Source organism: Bos grunniens, chromosome 1 (genome assembly GCF_055505025.1).
Source record: "Bos grunniens cultivar Pamir isolate PY7600 chromosome 1, Bosgru_T2T1.0, whole genome shotgun sequence".
Lineage (NCBI taxonomy): Eukaryota > Metazoa > Chordata > Mammalia > Artiodactyla > Bovidae > Bos > Bos grunniens.
This window is the reverse complement of record NC_141165.1, coordinates 21,497,022-21,512,964: the sequence shown is the minus strand read 5'-3', so window position 1 is coordinate 21,512,964 and position 15,943 is coordinate 21,497,022. Positions and strand designations below refer to the sequence as shown.

Below are 15,943 nucleotides of genomic sequence, written 5' to 3'. Positions count from 1 at the left end.
TTAAAAACAAAATCCTTTTGTTTTAAAGATCAAAAAGCTTGTCATTCCTAAGAGCATGGTTTCTGTCCATGCTCAGAAATAAATGCGCATCACTGACTTTAGGGTAAGCTGGGTGACTGCTCTGAAGAGGTACTCATGCCTGTGACCTTGGGCTTCTTTATGAAAGAGACTTTTTTTTTTTCATAAAGACAAAAAGGAGTTTGGGGGTGTGTATCTTTGCTGCTACTCCCTTCTCAGGCAGACACTTTCCAAATGTTTCCTCCTCTCAAGTCCTGCTGGTGACATGCTTCAGGTCACAGAACTTAAAGCACAGAGGGTTCTGCTTAGTTCTGAGAGACACCTGAGGCCATCACCTGGTGGGTTCCAGAAATGTCTGGGGATCACTGATTCAACAGTTGCACTGATCAGATCCATGACTCCACTGAGAATTATTGCTCCGAGTACAATCTCTAGAACACATGTGAGCAAGAAAACCACATGAGATGGGCCTAGGTGACCCAGACACCCCTACGGCCTCCAGCTAACATGAATTCACTTCGTACTGCAACTCTGAAGCTAACAGATCACAGCTTTCTATCAAAAACATGTGTACTCACATGTGAGCACACACACACACAAGCTCCTCTCCTGGTAGCAGGAAATAAGAAGAATGACAAGCGTGAGAACTCCAGTCATCTCCATGGCAATAAACAGTTAAGTCATTCATCCGAAGTCAAAATGGCCATCATGTAGCAGTGTCAGGATTTAAACACAGTTTCTCTGATCCTGGCTGCTCGAAACCCTAGGTACTGAGAAAGTTTTGATCCAGGAAAATGTCCTACGCTTTATGAAGACAGGCAATGATATAACAATAGTAGGAGTGACCACAGCTACAAAACAAACATTTCCCTCCAAGCAGAAACACTCGGCAACCACACCACCTTTCATCTTCAGCTTTTGCTCCTCTGCCTTAGTCACTCAGTTTATTTGGGGACAAGCATTTTCTAACTAGAACTCCTCTTGGGTCTTGAAGCCATTGCTAGAAGCCCCTCCTGTGTGCCTGTAACCACCATTCCTACCACTGATCCAACCCCTATCTCTCTAAATGGAAATGCCCGGTGTCCTGTTTCAAATGCCCACTGTCTGAACTCTAAGCTACCAGAGTGCAGAGACTGTGTCTGCATCAATGATATTTCCCCATATCTAGTCCAGTACCTTCAGTTCAGTTCAGTTCAATCGCTTAGTCGTGTCCAACTCTTTGTGACCCCATGAATCGCATCATGCCAGGCCTCGCTGTCCATCACCAACTCCCGGAGTTCACTCAGACTCATGTCCATTGAGTCAGTGATGCCATCCAGCCATCTCATCCTCTGTCGTCCCCTTCTCCTCCTGCCCCCAATCCCTCCTAGCATCAGAGTCTTTTCCAATGAGTCAGCTCTTCGAATGAGGTGGCCAAAGTACTGGAGTTTCAGCTTCAGCATCATTCCCTCCAAAGAAATCCTAGGGCTGATCCCCTTCAGAATGGACTGGTTGGATCTCCTTGCAGTCCAAGGGACTCTCAAGAGTCTTCTCCAACACTACAGTTCAAAAGCATCAATTCTTCGGTGCTCAGCCTTCTTCACAGTCCAATTCTCACATCCATACATGACCACAGGAAAAACCATAGCCTTGACTAGACGGACCTTTGTTGGCAAATTAATGTCTCTGCTTTTGAATATGCTATCTAAGTTGGTCAATACCTTAGGTACCTTAGCCACAACAAATCTTTGCTGAAGAATGAGAAACTCTCCTAAATATCCAAAATATAAGAACTCATACAACTCAATTAGCAAAAAACTCCAAATAATCCGATAAAAAAAATGCTTGGAGGGTCTGAATAGACATTTTTCCAAAGAAGACATTCAGATGGTCAACAGGTACGTGAAAAGGCACTCAGTATCACTAATCATCAGAGAAACACAAATCAAAATCACAATAAAAAAACAAATGAAATATCTCTTCACACCCGTTAGAATGACTATAATCAAAAGGATAAGAGATAACAAGTGTTTTACAGATGTGGAAAAAAGGGAATCTTTGTGCACTGTTGGTGGGAATGTAAACTGGTTAGAGCCCACATGGGAAACAGGATGGAGTTTTCTCAAAATATTAAAATGGAACTAATATATTATCTAGCAATTCCACTTCTGAGTACATATCTGAAGGGAACAAAAATCACTATCTTGAAGAGATATTTGCACGTCCAAGTTCACTCCAGCCTTATGTACAATAGCCAAGACATGGAAACAACCACAGTGTCTACTAATGGATGAATGGATAAAGGAAGTGTAGTATTACACACACACACACACACACACACACACACACACACACACAAGATTACTCAGCCACAAAAAGAAGTAAATGCTGCTATTTGCAACAACATGGATGGACCTTGAGGGCATTATGCTAACCGAAATAAGTCTGACAGAGAAAGACCAGTACCATATGATCTCACTTATGTGTGGAATCTAAAATAAAAATCAGGGCTTTCCTAGTGGCTCAGTGGTAAAGAATCTGCCTGCCAATGCAGGTGACGCAGGTTTGAACCCTGGTCTAGGAAAATCCCACATGCAGCTAAGCCTGTGTGCTACAACTGTTGAGCCTATGCTCTAGAGCCTGGGAACCGTAATTACTGAGCCCATGCTCCGCAACTACTGAGGCCCATGCATGGCAACTAGAGAGTAGCCCCTGCTCACCGCAAACTAGGGAAAAGCCCGTACAGTGATGCAGACCCAGCACAGCCAAAAATAAATAATTAAATAAAATTATAATAAAATAAAAATTAAACTCAAAGAAATACAGAACACGTTGGTGGTTACCACAGGTGGGGAACAGAGAACAGGGGAAATGGGGGAAGGCAGGCAAAATTCCAGTTATAGTAAATAAATTTTGGGTATAATGTATAGCATAGTATCTATAGTTCATAATCCATGGAGAAGGGAATGGTTACCCACTCCAGTATTCTTTCCTGGAAAATCTCACAGACAGAGGAGGCTAGTGGGCTACAGTACTTATTGTACATTTGAAAGTTGTTAAGAGAGTAAATCTTAAGTGTTCAGTACAGTTCAGTCACTCAGCTGTGTCTGACTCTTTTGTGACCCCATGGACTGCAGCATGACAGGCTTCCTGTTCATCACCAACTTTCGGAGCTTTCTCAAACTCATGTCCATTGCGTCGGTGATGCCATCCAACCATCTCATCCTCTGTCGTCCCCTTCTCCTCCTGCCTTCAATCTTTTCCAGCATCAGGGTCTTTCCCAATGAGTCAGTTCTTCACATTAGTTGGCCAAAGTATTAGAGTATCAGTTTCAGCATCAGTCCTTCCAATGAATATTCAGGACTTATTTCTTTTAGGATTGACTGGTTGGATCTCCATGCAGTCCAAGGGACTCTCATGAGTCTTCTCCAACACCACAGTTCAAAAGCATCAATTCTTCGGCACTCAGCTTTCTTTATAGTCCAATTCTCACATCCATACATGACTATGGGAAAAACCATAGCTTTGAGTAAATGGACCTTTGTTGATAAAGTAATGTCTCTGCTTTTTAATATGCTGCCTAGGTTGGTCATAGCTTTTCTTCCAAGGAGCAAGCATCTTTTAATTTCATGGCTTCAGTAACCATCTGCAGTGATTTTGGAGTCCAAAACAATAAAGTCTTTCACTGTTTCCATTGTTTCACCATCTATTTGCCATGAAGTAATGGAACTGGATGCCATGATCTTAGTTTTCTGAATGTTGAGCTTTAAGTCAACTTTTTCACTCTTCTTTTTCATTTTCATCAAGAGGCTCCTTAGTTCTTCGCTTTCTGCCATAAGGGTGGTGTCATCTGTGTATCTGAGGTTATTGATATTTCTCCCAGCAATCTTGATTACAGCTTGTGCTTCATCCAACCTGGCATTTCACATGATGTACTCTGCATATAAGTTAAATAAGCAGGGTGACAATATACAGCCTTAACGTACTCCTTTCCCAATTTGGAACGAGTCTGTTGTTCCATGTCCGGTTCTAACTGCTACTTCTTGACCTGCCTACAGATTTCTCAGGAGGCAGGTCAGGTGGTCTGGTATTCCCATCTCCTTCAGAATATTCCAGTTTGTTGTGATCCACACACTCAAAGGCTTCGTTGTAGTCAATAAAGCGAAAGAAGATTTTTTTCTGGAACTTTCTTGCTTTTTCGATGATCCAACAGATGTTGGCAATTTGATGTCTGGTACCTCTGCCTTTTCTAAATCCAGCTTGAACATCTGGAATTTCTTGGTTCATGTACTGTTGAAGCTTGGCTTGGAGAATTTTGAGCATTTCTTTGCTAGCATGTGAGATGAGTGCAATTGTGTGGTAGTTTGAGCATTCTTTGGCATTGCCTTTCTTTGGGATTGGAATGAAAACTGACCTTTTCCAGTCCTGTTGCCACTGCTGAGTTTTCCAAATTTGCTGGCATATTGAGTGCACTTTCACAGTATCATCTTTTAGGATTTGAAATAGCTCAACTGGAATTCTATGACCTCCACCATAGTGATGTTTCCTAAAGCCCACTTGATTTCACATTCCAGGATGTCTGGCTCTGGATGAGTGATCATGCCATCGTGGTAATCTGGGTCATGAAGATATTTTTTGTTTAGTTCTTCTGTATATTCTTTCCACCTCTTCTTAATATTTTTGGCTTCTGTTAGGTCCATACTGTTTTTGTCCTTTATTGTGCTCATCTTTGCATGACGTGTTCCCTTGGTATCTGTAATTTTCTTGAAGAGATCTGTAGTCTTTCCCATTCTATTGTTTTACTCTATTTCTTTGCATCAATTACTAAGGAAGGCTTTCTATCTCTTCTTGCTATTCTTTGGAACTCTGCATTCAAATGGGTATATCTTTCCTTTTCTCCCTTGCCTTTAGCTTCTCTTCTTTTCACAGCTATTTGTAAGGCCTCCTCAGACAACCATTTTGCCTTTTTGCATTTCTTTTTCTTGAGGATGGTCTTGATCACTGCCTCCTGTACAATGTCACAAACCTCTGTCCTAGTTCTTCAGGCACTCTATCAGATCTAATCCTTTGAATGTGTCTGTCACTTCCACTGTATAATCATAAGAGATTTGATTTAGGTCATACCTGAATGGTCTAGTGGTTTTCCCTACTTTCTTCAATTTAAGTCTGAATTTGGCAATAAGGAGTTCATGATCTGAGCCACAGTCAGCTCCTGGACTTGTTTTTGCTGTCTGTATAGAACTTCTTCATCTTTGGCTGCAAAGAATATAATCAATTGGATTTCAGTATTGACATCTGGTGATGTCCATGTGTAGAGTCTTCTCTTGTGTTGTTGGAAGAGGGTGTTTGCTATAACCAGTGCATTCTCCTGGCAAAACTCTGTTCACTTTGACCTGCTTAATTTTGTACTCCAAGGCCAAATTTGCCTGTTACTCCAGGTAGCTCTTGACTTCCTACTTTTGCATTCCAGTTCCCTATAAGGAAGAGGACATCTTTTTTGGGTGTTAGTTCTAGAAGGTCATGTAGGTCTTCACGAACCATTCAGCTTCAGCTTCTTCAGCACTACTGGTCAGGGCATAGATTTGGATTACTGTGATATTGAATGGTTTGCCTCAGAAACGAACAGAGATCATTCTGTCATTTTTGAGATTTCATCCAAGTATGGCATTTTGGACTCTTTTGTTGACTGTGATGGCTACTCCACTTCTAAGGGATTCTTGCCCAAGTAGTAGATGTAATGGTCATCTGAGTTAAATTTACCTATTCCAGTCCATTCTAGTTCACTGATTCCTAAAATGTCAATGTTCACTCTTTCCCTCTCCTGTTTGACCACTTCCAATTTGCCTTGATTCACAGAGCTAACATTCCAGGTTCCTATGCAATATTGTTCTTTACAGCATTGGACTTTACTTCCACCACATATCACATCCACAACTGGGCACTGTTTTCTCTTTGACTCTGTCTCTTCATTCTTTCTGGAGTTATTTCTCCACTCTTCTCCAGTAGCCTATTGGGCACCTATTGACCTAGAGAGTTCATCTTTCAGTGTCATACCTTTTTGCCTTTTCATACTGTTCATAGGGTTTTCAAAGCTAGAATATTGAAGTGGATTGCCATTCCCTTCTCCAGTGAACCACGTTTTGTCAGAACCCTCTGCTATCACCCGTCCATCTTAGGTGGCCCTACATGGCATGGCTCATAGTTTCACTGAGCTAGACAAGGCTGTGGTCCATGTGATCAGTTTGGTTAGTTTTCTGTGATTGTAGTTTTCATTCTGTCTGCCCTCTGATAGATAAGGATGAGGCTTATGGAAGCTTCCTGATGGGAGAGTCTGACTGATGGGGAAACTGGGTCTTGTTCTGATGGGGGAGGGGGCCCATGTGCAGTAAATCTTTAATCCAGTTTTCTGTTGAGGGGGATTATAGGTCACTTTACATGTGTACATTTTCATAAATGTTACATATGTGCATTTCATAAATATTCTCATCATGTAAAAAAAATTATGCACTTTCACGCACTTTCTCTTTCAAGAGACTAAATCTTAAAAGTTCTCATCATATAAAAATTTGTAACTATGTGGGGTGATTGATGTTAACTAAACTTATTGCAGTAATCATTCCACAATATATTCACATTTTAAATCATTATGATGTAATACAATGTTATATGTCAATTATATTGAAATAAAACTGGGAAAAAAGAAAACTCTTCTAAATCAATCACTAGCCAGCTTTTATTTTCCAAAAATAACCACTGTAACACACCCCAACCAGCTTTCTCTTCCTAAATGTGACTTCAGCACTCCTACTGAAAGGTGAAGTCTGTTCCATTCCCTGGAATCTGGGTGGGTTTGTGACTATGGCTGAAGTGATGCTACATGATTTCTGAGGCCAGGTTATAAGAGATGGTATTGCTTCCTCCGAGTCCTTACTCTTGGGTATTCCTCTCAGAAGTCAGCCACCATGCTGTGAGGAAGCCTGAGCAGTCCATGAAGGAGCCCATCTGGAAAGGGGCTGAGGCCCTGGCCTTCAGTCCCAGCTTGAACTTCTAGATGAAGTCAGCACCGACTGACTACTGCCAGACAGGGCAGTGAGTCATCCTCAACCCTATGTGGGCTACCCCAGCTGAGTCCAGGTAGAGTAGAGACAAGTGATGCCCCCTAACTAGATTTATGAGCAAATGAATGATTAATGTTGAAGTTTTGAGGCAGTTTGTTAGGCAGTAATAATAACTTGAATATTATCTTTGTAGAAGTGAAATTAAAGTTCTTTCATTAAAAAACTCCTGGATTTAAACATCAGGGGTTTTAAGTGCTGGGGCTCAACAAGCTGATCTTGTCGTGGGTCCCTTACTTTTGTCTCCTGCCCAGATGCAAGGAAAGGGAAATAGCTCACTTCTGGGCTCCTTCTTCAGCATCATGATTTCTCTAATCTATAGTTACAATTCCCCCCCCGCCTCCGGAGAAGGGAATGGTTACCCACTCCAGTATTCTTGCCTGGAGAATTCCATGGACAGAGGAGCCTGGCAGGCTACAGTCCATAGTCACAGAGTCAAACACGACTGAGTGACTAATACTTTAACTTAACATCAAAGAAAAGAAGGAACAAATGCATACTAACAGGGGCATGAAGTTCCTGGCATCTAGGTACCTTGTGGACCAGGGCACAGATGGAATGAGGTGGAGGCTAGCATAAGGTGACCACACATTGAAGACATGAGTTCAAAGAGTATATGTATGTATATATGGTGCCTACATATTGAAGACATACATGACCATTTGCTTCAAGGGGCTGTCATTCTGGAAGGGAAGAGAATAATCTGTGACAGGGGAACAAACCTACACATCAAAGATGTTTTCTCAAAGGCCTTCTCCAAACAACAGGAGTCAAAGTTAGAGGAATGAAAAGGTCAGCTCAGTTTCTAATAAAAGAACAGGATCGTTAATATTCAGGAAACATCTCGCTGACATCATGGGAAAGAACACAACCGCATCAGTCCAGACTGCTTTGTACTCTCCTAAACTAAAAGCAAAAGACTCATAAAAATGTTCTATGCTTTACAGTAGAGGACCTGACAGACACTACCTCAGCCAAGTGATCAAGGTCATGGTGATAATATGCACCCTGGATATGAAGACAGCACTTTACCTCTGTAGCTCTCCTTTCCCAAACCTATATCCCAGGTATAATGATAAGAAAAACATCTGAAAATCCCAAATGAGGGACATGCTACAAAATATCTGACCAGTACTCCTCACCAAGGTCATCAAAAATAAGGAAAGTCTGAGAAACTCACAGCCGAATGGAGTCTAAGGAGACACGACAACTAAACGTAATGTGGAATCCTGGCTGGGTTCCTGGAACAGAAGAAGGACACTGGGGGGAAATGAAGGAGATGTGAGTAAAAGTTTGGACTTCAGTTAATAATAATGTATCAATACTGTCTCATTAATTGTGACAGATGTACACCAGTATTGTAAGACACTGATTACAGTGGGAACTGGCTGCAGGCTATATAGAATCTCTCTGTTTTACTCTGCAATTTTTCTGTTAGGTTCAAAACTACTCTGGGACTTCTCTGATGGTGTAGTGGATAAGAATCCATCAGCCAATGCAGGGGACATGGGTTCGATCCCTGGTCCAGGAAGATTCCACATGCCGCAGAGCAACTAGGCCTGTGCGCCATGACTACTAAGCCTGTGCTCTAGAGCCTGTGCTCTGCAACAAGAGAAGCTATTGCAATGAGAAGCCTGAATACTGCAACAAAGAGTAGTCCTGGCTCACCGCAACTAGAGAAAAGCCTGCACATAGCAACGAAGAGACAGTGCAGCCAAAAATAAATAAATAAAAATTATGGGGAAACAACAACAACAACAACAAAAACCCAAAACAAAAATCTAGCCTGAGATTTAAAAAAACGTTCCACGGAGGTAAGACAGCAGGGACAATGTGAGAGTGTGTCCTGGAAGGAAAGTTAGCTGAAGGGAGGTTTGCAGGCAACTTTCCCAGAGCCTTGGTGTTAGATCATGTGTCCACAGATGCATTTTGGAGCCCACTTACAGACGGGAGTAACTATTGTCACATCTATCTATCCCCCCTGCTTCTCACCATTTAAAGTGTTCTCACACAGAGTGTGGAGTTTGGAGGGGAAATGGTCAGGGAGACTAACAGCCTGAACACATAGTTTTTTCTAACCTGTTCAAATTCCAACTGGGGGATCAGTTTATATACATGCTACATGTGTAATATAAATACTCTTGACCAAGGAAGCAGGCTGCATGGAAACCAAAGCTTATGTCTCATTCAGATCAGATCAGATCAGATCAGTCACTCAGTCGTGTCTGACTCTTTGCGACCCCATGAATTGCAGCACGCCAGGCCTCCCTGTCCATCACCAACTCCCGGAGTTCACTCAGACTCACGTCCATCGAGTCAGTGATGCCATCCAGCCATCTCATCCTCTGGCGTCATTTGCCATTCCCTTCTCCAGTGGACCACATTCTATCAGATCAAATTGCCAACATCCGCTGGATCACTGAAAAAGCAAGAGAGTTCCAGAAAAACATCTATTTCTGCTTTGTTGACTATGCCAAAGCCTTTGACTGTGTGGATCACAATAAACTGTGGGAAATTCTGAAAGAGATGGGCATACCAGACCACCTGACGTCCCTCTTGAGAAACCTGTATGCAGGTCAGGAAGCAACAGTTAGAACTGGAAATGGAACAACAGACTGGTTCCAAATAGGAAAAGCAGTACATCGAGGATGTATATTGTCACCCTGCTTATTTAACTTATATGCAGAGTACATTATGAGAAATGCTGGGCTGGAGGAAGCACAAGATTGCTTCCTGGAATCAAGATTGCCGGGAGAAATATAAGTAACCTCAGATATGCAGATGACACCACCCTTATGGCAGAAAGTGAAGAAGAACTAAAGAGCCTCTTGATGAAAGTGAAAGAGGACACTGAAAAAGTTGGCTTAAAGCTCAAATTCAGAAAACTAAGATCATGGCATCTGGTCCCATCACTTCATAGCAAATAGATGGGGAAACAGTGGAAACAGTGGCTGACTTCATTTTTTTGGGCTCCAAAATCACTGCAGATGGTGACTGCAGCCATGAAATTAAAGGACGCTTACTCCTTGGAAGGAAAGTTATGACCAACCTAGACAACATATTAAAAAGCAGAGACATTACTTTGTCAACAAAGGTTCATCTAGTCAAGGCTATGGTTTTCCCAGTGGTCATGTATGGATGTGAGAATTGGACTATAAAGAAAGCTGAGCGCTGAAGAATTGATGCTTTTGAACTGTGGTGTTGGAGAAGACTCTTGAGAGTCCCTTGGACTGCAAGGAGATCCAATCAGTCCATCCTGAAAGAGACCGGTCCTGGGTGTTCATTGGAAGGACTGGTGCTGAAGCTGAAACTCCAGTACTTTGGCCACCTGGTGCGAAGAGCTGACTCATTTGAAAAGACCCTGATGCTGAGAAAGATTGAGAGCAGGAGGAGAATGGGACGACAGAAGATGAGATGGTTGGATGGTATCACCATCTCGATGGACATGGGTTTGGGTGGGCTCTGGGAGTTGGTGATGGACAGGGAGGCCTGGCCCACTGCAGTTCATGGGGTCACAAAGAGTCAGACATGACTGAGCCACTGACCTAACTAATAGTTATAAAGTCAACATACAAAAAATTAATAAATAATTATTTTATTTATATGAGGTTCAAAACAGACAAAACTAATCTCTAGTGGTAGAAATCAGAACAAATTGTTGTTCTGAGAGGGGAATATTGGCTGAAAAGGAGTATCAAGTTTCTTAGGGTATAGAGAGGTTCTATATCTTGGTTAGAGTAGTGACTAACAGATGTATACTGCACATTTAAAGTGTGAGTGTTCGCTGATTGGATTTTAAAAAAGGACCTCTCAATATGCTCCCTACAAGAGACTTACTTCAGGGCTAAACACACACACAGATTGAAAATGAGAGGACAGGAAACAGTACCACATCCAAATAGAAATGACAAGAAAATGAGGGTAGCAATACTCATGTCAGACCAAGTAGACTTTAAAACAAAGGCTATAACAAACACAAAGAGGGACACTATATAATGATAAAGGGAAGAGGATATTACACTCACTGACACATATGCACCCAAAACAGAAGCACCTAAATATATAAAGCAAATACTAACATTCATAAAGAGAGAAATGAGCAATGATATAATAATAGTAAGGGACTTTAATAAAATCAGTAAGGCACTAATGGCTTTAAATGACATAATAGACCAGGACTCTAAGACAGAATAGACCAGATCATAGGATATTCCATCCAAAAACAGCAGAATACACATTCTTTTCAAGTACACATGGAATGTCCTCCAGAAGAGATTACAGGCTAGACCACAAAACAGGTCTCAACAAATTTAAGAGAATAGAAATTATATCAAGCATTTTTCCCAACTACAATGGTATGAAACCAGAAATCAACTACAGAAAGAAAAATGGGAAAATGAGAAATGTGATAACTAAACAATATACTGCTTGAAAAACCAGTGGGTTGATGAAGAAATCAAAGGGGGAATTAGAAAACTATTTAAGGCAAGTGAAAAATGGAAACACAACACTTCAAAATTAATGGGATGAAGCAAAAGAGTCCCAAGAGAGAAGTTTATAGCAATACAGGCCTTCCTTAGGAAACAAGAAAAGTCTCAAACAACCTAATTTACCACCTAAAAGAATTAGGAAAATGAACAAAGCTCAAAATTGGCCAAAGAAAGAAAATAAAGATCAGAGAGGAAATAAATAAAATACAAATAAAAATATATAGGAAAAGATCAAGGAAACCAAGAACAGTTTTGTTTTGTTTTGTTAAAAAAAAAAAAAATGAAACTGGTAAATTTTAACCAGGCTCACCAAGGAGAAAAGAGGGCTAAAATAAGCAAAATAAGAAATGAAAGAGGAGAAATAATAATTTATGCCACAGAGATACAAAAAAAAAACCATAGGAGGGTTCAGGATGGGGAACACATGTATACCTGTGGCGGATTCATTTTGATATTTGGCAAAACTAATACAATTATGTAAAGTTTAAAAATAAAAAAAAAAAAAAAGAAAAATACTATGAACAGTTGTATGCCAACAAATTGGACAACGTAGAAGAAATGGACAGATTTTTAGAAACATACAGCCTGCCAAGATGTAATCAAGAAGAAATAGATAATTTGAACAGACTAATCACAAGTAGTGAAATTGAATTTGTTATTTTTTTAAAAAGTTTCCAGAAAACAAAAGTTCAGGATCAGGTGACTTCATAGGGGAATCTTATGAACCATGTAAAGAAGAACTAATACCTATCTTGCTCAAACTATTTTTAAAAATTGGAGAAGATAGGACACTTTCAGATTCATTCTATGAAGCCACCGTTTCCCTGATACCAAAACCAGACAGATACTACAAGGAAAATACAATTGTAGGCCAATATCTATGATGAATATAAATGCAAAAATTCTCAAAAAAATATTAGCAAACTAAATCCAGCAATATATAAAAAGGATCATATACCATGAGCCAAGTAGAATTTATTCCAAGGGCACAAGGATGTCTCAACATTTGAAAATCAATGTGATATACTACATTAATAAAAGGAAGGATTAAAAATTACATGATCATCTCAATAGTCAGAGAAGAAGCATTTCACAAAATCCAACATCCATTCATGACAAAAAAAAAAACCCCTCATCAAAGTGGGTATAGAGGGAACACATCTTAACATAATAAAGACCATTTATGACAAACCCACAGCCAGCATCATACTCAATGGGGAAAAGCTGAAAGCTTTTACTTTTACTTACTTTTATCCAAGAACAAGATAAGGATCTCTACTCTTGCTGCCTATACTTAATGTAATATTGGAAGTCGTAGCCACAGCAATTATATGAGAAACAGAAAAAAAAGGAATCCAAATTGGAAGGGAAGAAGTAAAACTGTCACTGTTTGCAGATGACATGGTACTCTATATAGAAAACCTTAAAGTCTCCACACAAAAAGTATTAGAATAAATGAATTCATCAAGATAGCAAGCTACAAGATTAGAAAAATCCATTACATTTCTCAATCAACTATCAGTAGGGGATTAAAAAAAAAAATCCTGTTTAAAATCACATCAACAGGAATAAAATACCGAGGAATAAACTTAACCAAGGAGGTGAAAGACCTATACTCTGAAAACTATAAAACATTGTTGAAGGAAATGAAGATGATACAAGGAAATGGAAAGATATCCCATACTCTTGGATCGGAAGAATTAATATTGTTAAAATGACTATACTACCCAAGGCAATCTAGAGGTTCAATGCAATCCCTACCAAAATACCCATGACATTTTTCACAGAACTAGAAAATAATCCTAAAATCCATGTGGAACAACAAAAGACCCCAAACTGACAAAGCAGTCTTAAATAAGAAGGAAAAAACTGGAGATATTACCCACCCAGACCTCAGACTATACTGCAAGGCTACAGTAATCAAAATAGCATAGTACTGGCACAAATACACAGACCAATGGAATGGAATAGAGAGCCCAGAAATAACCCCACACACATATGGTCAATTAATCTACAACAGTGGAGGCAAGAATATGCAATGAAGAAAAGACAGTCTTTTCAACAAGTAGTACTGGGAAAACTGGACAGTTAAATGTAAAGCAATGAGATTAGAACTTACTTTATACCATATACAAAAATAAACTCAAAATTGATTAAAGACCTCACGGTGACACCTGAAACCATTAAACTCCTTCCTATGAGAGAACATAGGCAGCATATTCATTGACATAAATCATAGCAATACTTTTGACTGTCTTAAGGCAAAAGAAATAAAAGCAAAAATAAACAAATGGAGCCTAATTAAACTTAAGAATGTTTGCACAGCAAAGGAAACTGTCAGCAAAAACAAAAAGACAACCTACAGAATGGGAATAAATGATATGGCCAACAAGGAATTAATATCCAAAATATGTAAACAGTCATTATTACTCAATATCAAAAGAACAAAAACCCAATCAAAAAACGGACAGAATAGACATTTTTTGAATAAGATATACAGATGGCTACTGCTGCTGCTGCTGCTGCTAAGTCACTTCAGTCGTGTCCGACTCTGTGTGACCCTAGACAGCAGCCCACCAGGCTCCCCCGTCCCTGGGATTCCCCAGGCAAGAACACTGGAGTGGGCTGCCATTTCCTTCTCCAATGCATGAAAGTGAAAAGTGAAAGTGAAGTCGCTCAGTCGTGTCCAACTCTTAGCGACCCCATGGACCGCAGCCTACCAGGCTCCTCCACCAATGGGATTTTCCAGGCAAGAGTACTGGAGTGGGTTGCCATTGCCTTCTCCGACAGATGGCTACAGACCCATGAAAAGATGCTCAGCATTGCTAATTGTTGAGAAAAGTAAATCAAAACAACAAGATAGCACCTCACACCTATGAGAATGGCTATTATCAAAAAGTCTACAGATTACAAGCAAGGAGAGGATGTGAAAAAAAGAGAATCTTTGTATGCTGTTGGTGGAAATGTAAATTGGTACAGCCACAGTGGAAAAGTGTATGGAAGGTCTTCAAAACACTATAAATAAAACTGGCATGTGGTCTAACAATTCCACTCCTGGGTATACATCCAAAGAAAACAAAAACATTAATTTGAAAATATACATGCACACCAATGTTCATAGCAGCATTATTTACAATCGACAAGATATGGAAGCAACCCAAAGGTCCATCAACAGATGAATGGATAAGAAAGGTATGAGAGACAGAGATATATACACATACATACATAAACACACACGTAATGGAACATTACTCAATCATTAAAAAATGGAGTTCTGCCATTTTCAGCAAAGTGGGTCGGCCTAGAGAATATTATGCTTACTGAAGTAAGAAAGACAAATACTATATGATTATCACTTACATGTGAAATCTAAAAAATAATACAAATTAATGTATATGCAAAACAAACTGATTCACATAGGAAACAAACCAGTGGTTACATTGTAAATCAACTATACTTCAGCTTAAAAAATGAAATGTGTGTTATTATATACAAATGGAATCATATAGCCTTTTGTGCCTTCCTTTGGCCAGGGAAATTCCAGGGGAGGGATTCTGCTGTGAGCAACCAACATTCCTTTCTGGGGGAAGACAGCCTCAGTCCTGAAGAGACAGCTGAGTGACACACAACATTTTCTACATGGTTAAATGTAAAAGATGAAATTAAACCAATACAATATTGTAAAGTAATTAACTTCCAATTAAAATAAATAAATTTATATTTAAAAAAATAAAAAATAAATTTCAAATATTAAAAAAAATTTTTTTTAATTTAAAAAATGGAAGAAAATATCAAATAGTCCAAAAATGAGATTGAAAAGGATTTTCTTTTTGTGATATTTCCCAAATCAGATAAAAAGAGACGTAGAACATCTATACTGACAGTAGGTTTTATCAAGGTGGGGAGTGTAGGTGGAAAGGGACAGCAGTAAGAAAAGCCACCAGCATCTCCATGGTCCAGGAAGGACCTCTCTTGCCTCAAATGCTGAACATCTGGAGGATAACGTTTCCTTCCAGTGCTACTTTACTCAAATCCCTGACAAATAGCTTGCACATCAGCCTTGGTTTACAGCATTACTTCACATTTGTGTATGGTGGGGAGGGGCTGATTTTGAGTCACCCAGAGGGTCCTGCCTATTTCAAACTCAACATGCTTGTAAGAAAGCATAGTCTCCAGGGGATATTCTCCCACTGGCTCCAACCTCCCCCAGCAACTTGCCCTTCCCTGAGACCTCACCCTACCTTTGCATGCCTGTTACAGAAAGTCAAGGCCATAGAAGCTGCTGAACATCCAGCATGTGGGCTTTTTCTGGACATCCCGTGTTCTCACTTGCTGCTTTAT

At 39.9% G+C, this 15,943-nt stretch overlaps 1 protein-coding gene across 9 annotated transcripts in view; it reads right to left on the bottom strand.

The window, feature by feature from the left end:
* The window catches only part of TMEM108 (transmembrane protein 108), a 388,322-nt gene that overhangs the window by 20,796 nt on the left and 351,583 nt on the right, over positions 1 to 15,943 (bottom strand). The gene's annotated exons all lie outside the window — the stretch shown is intronic.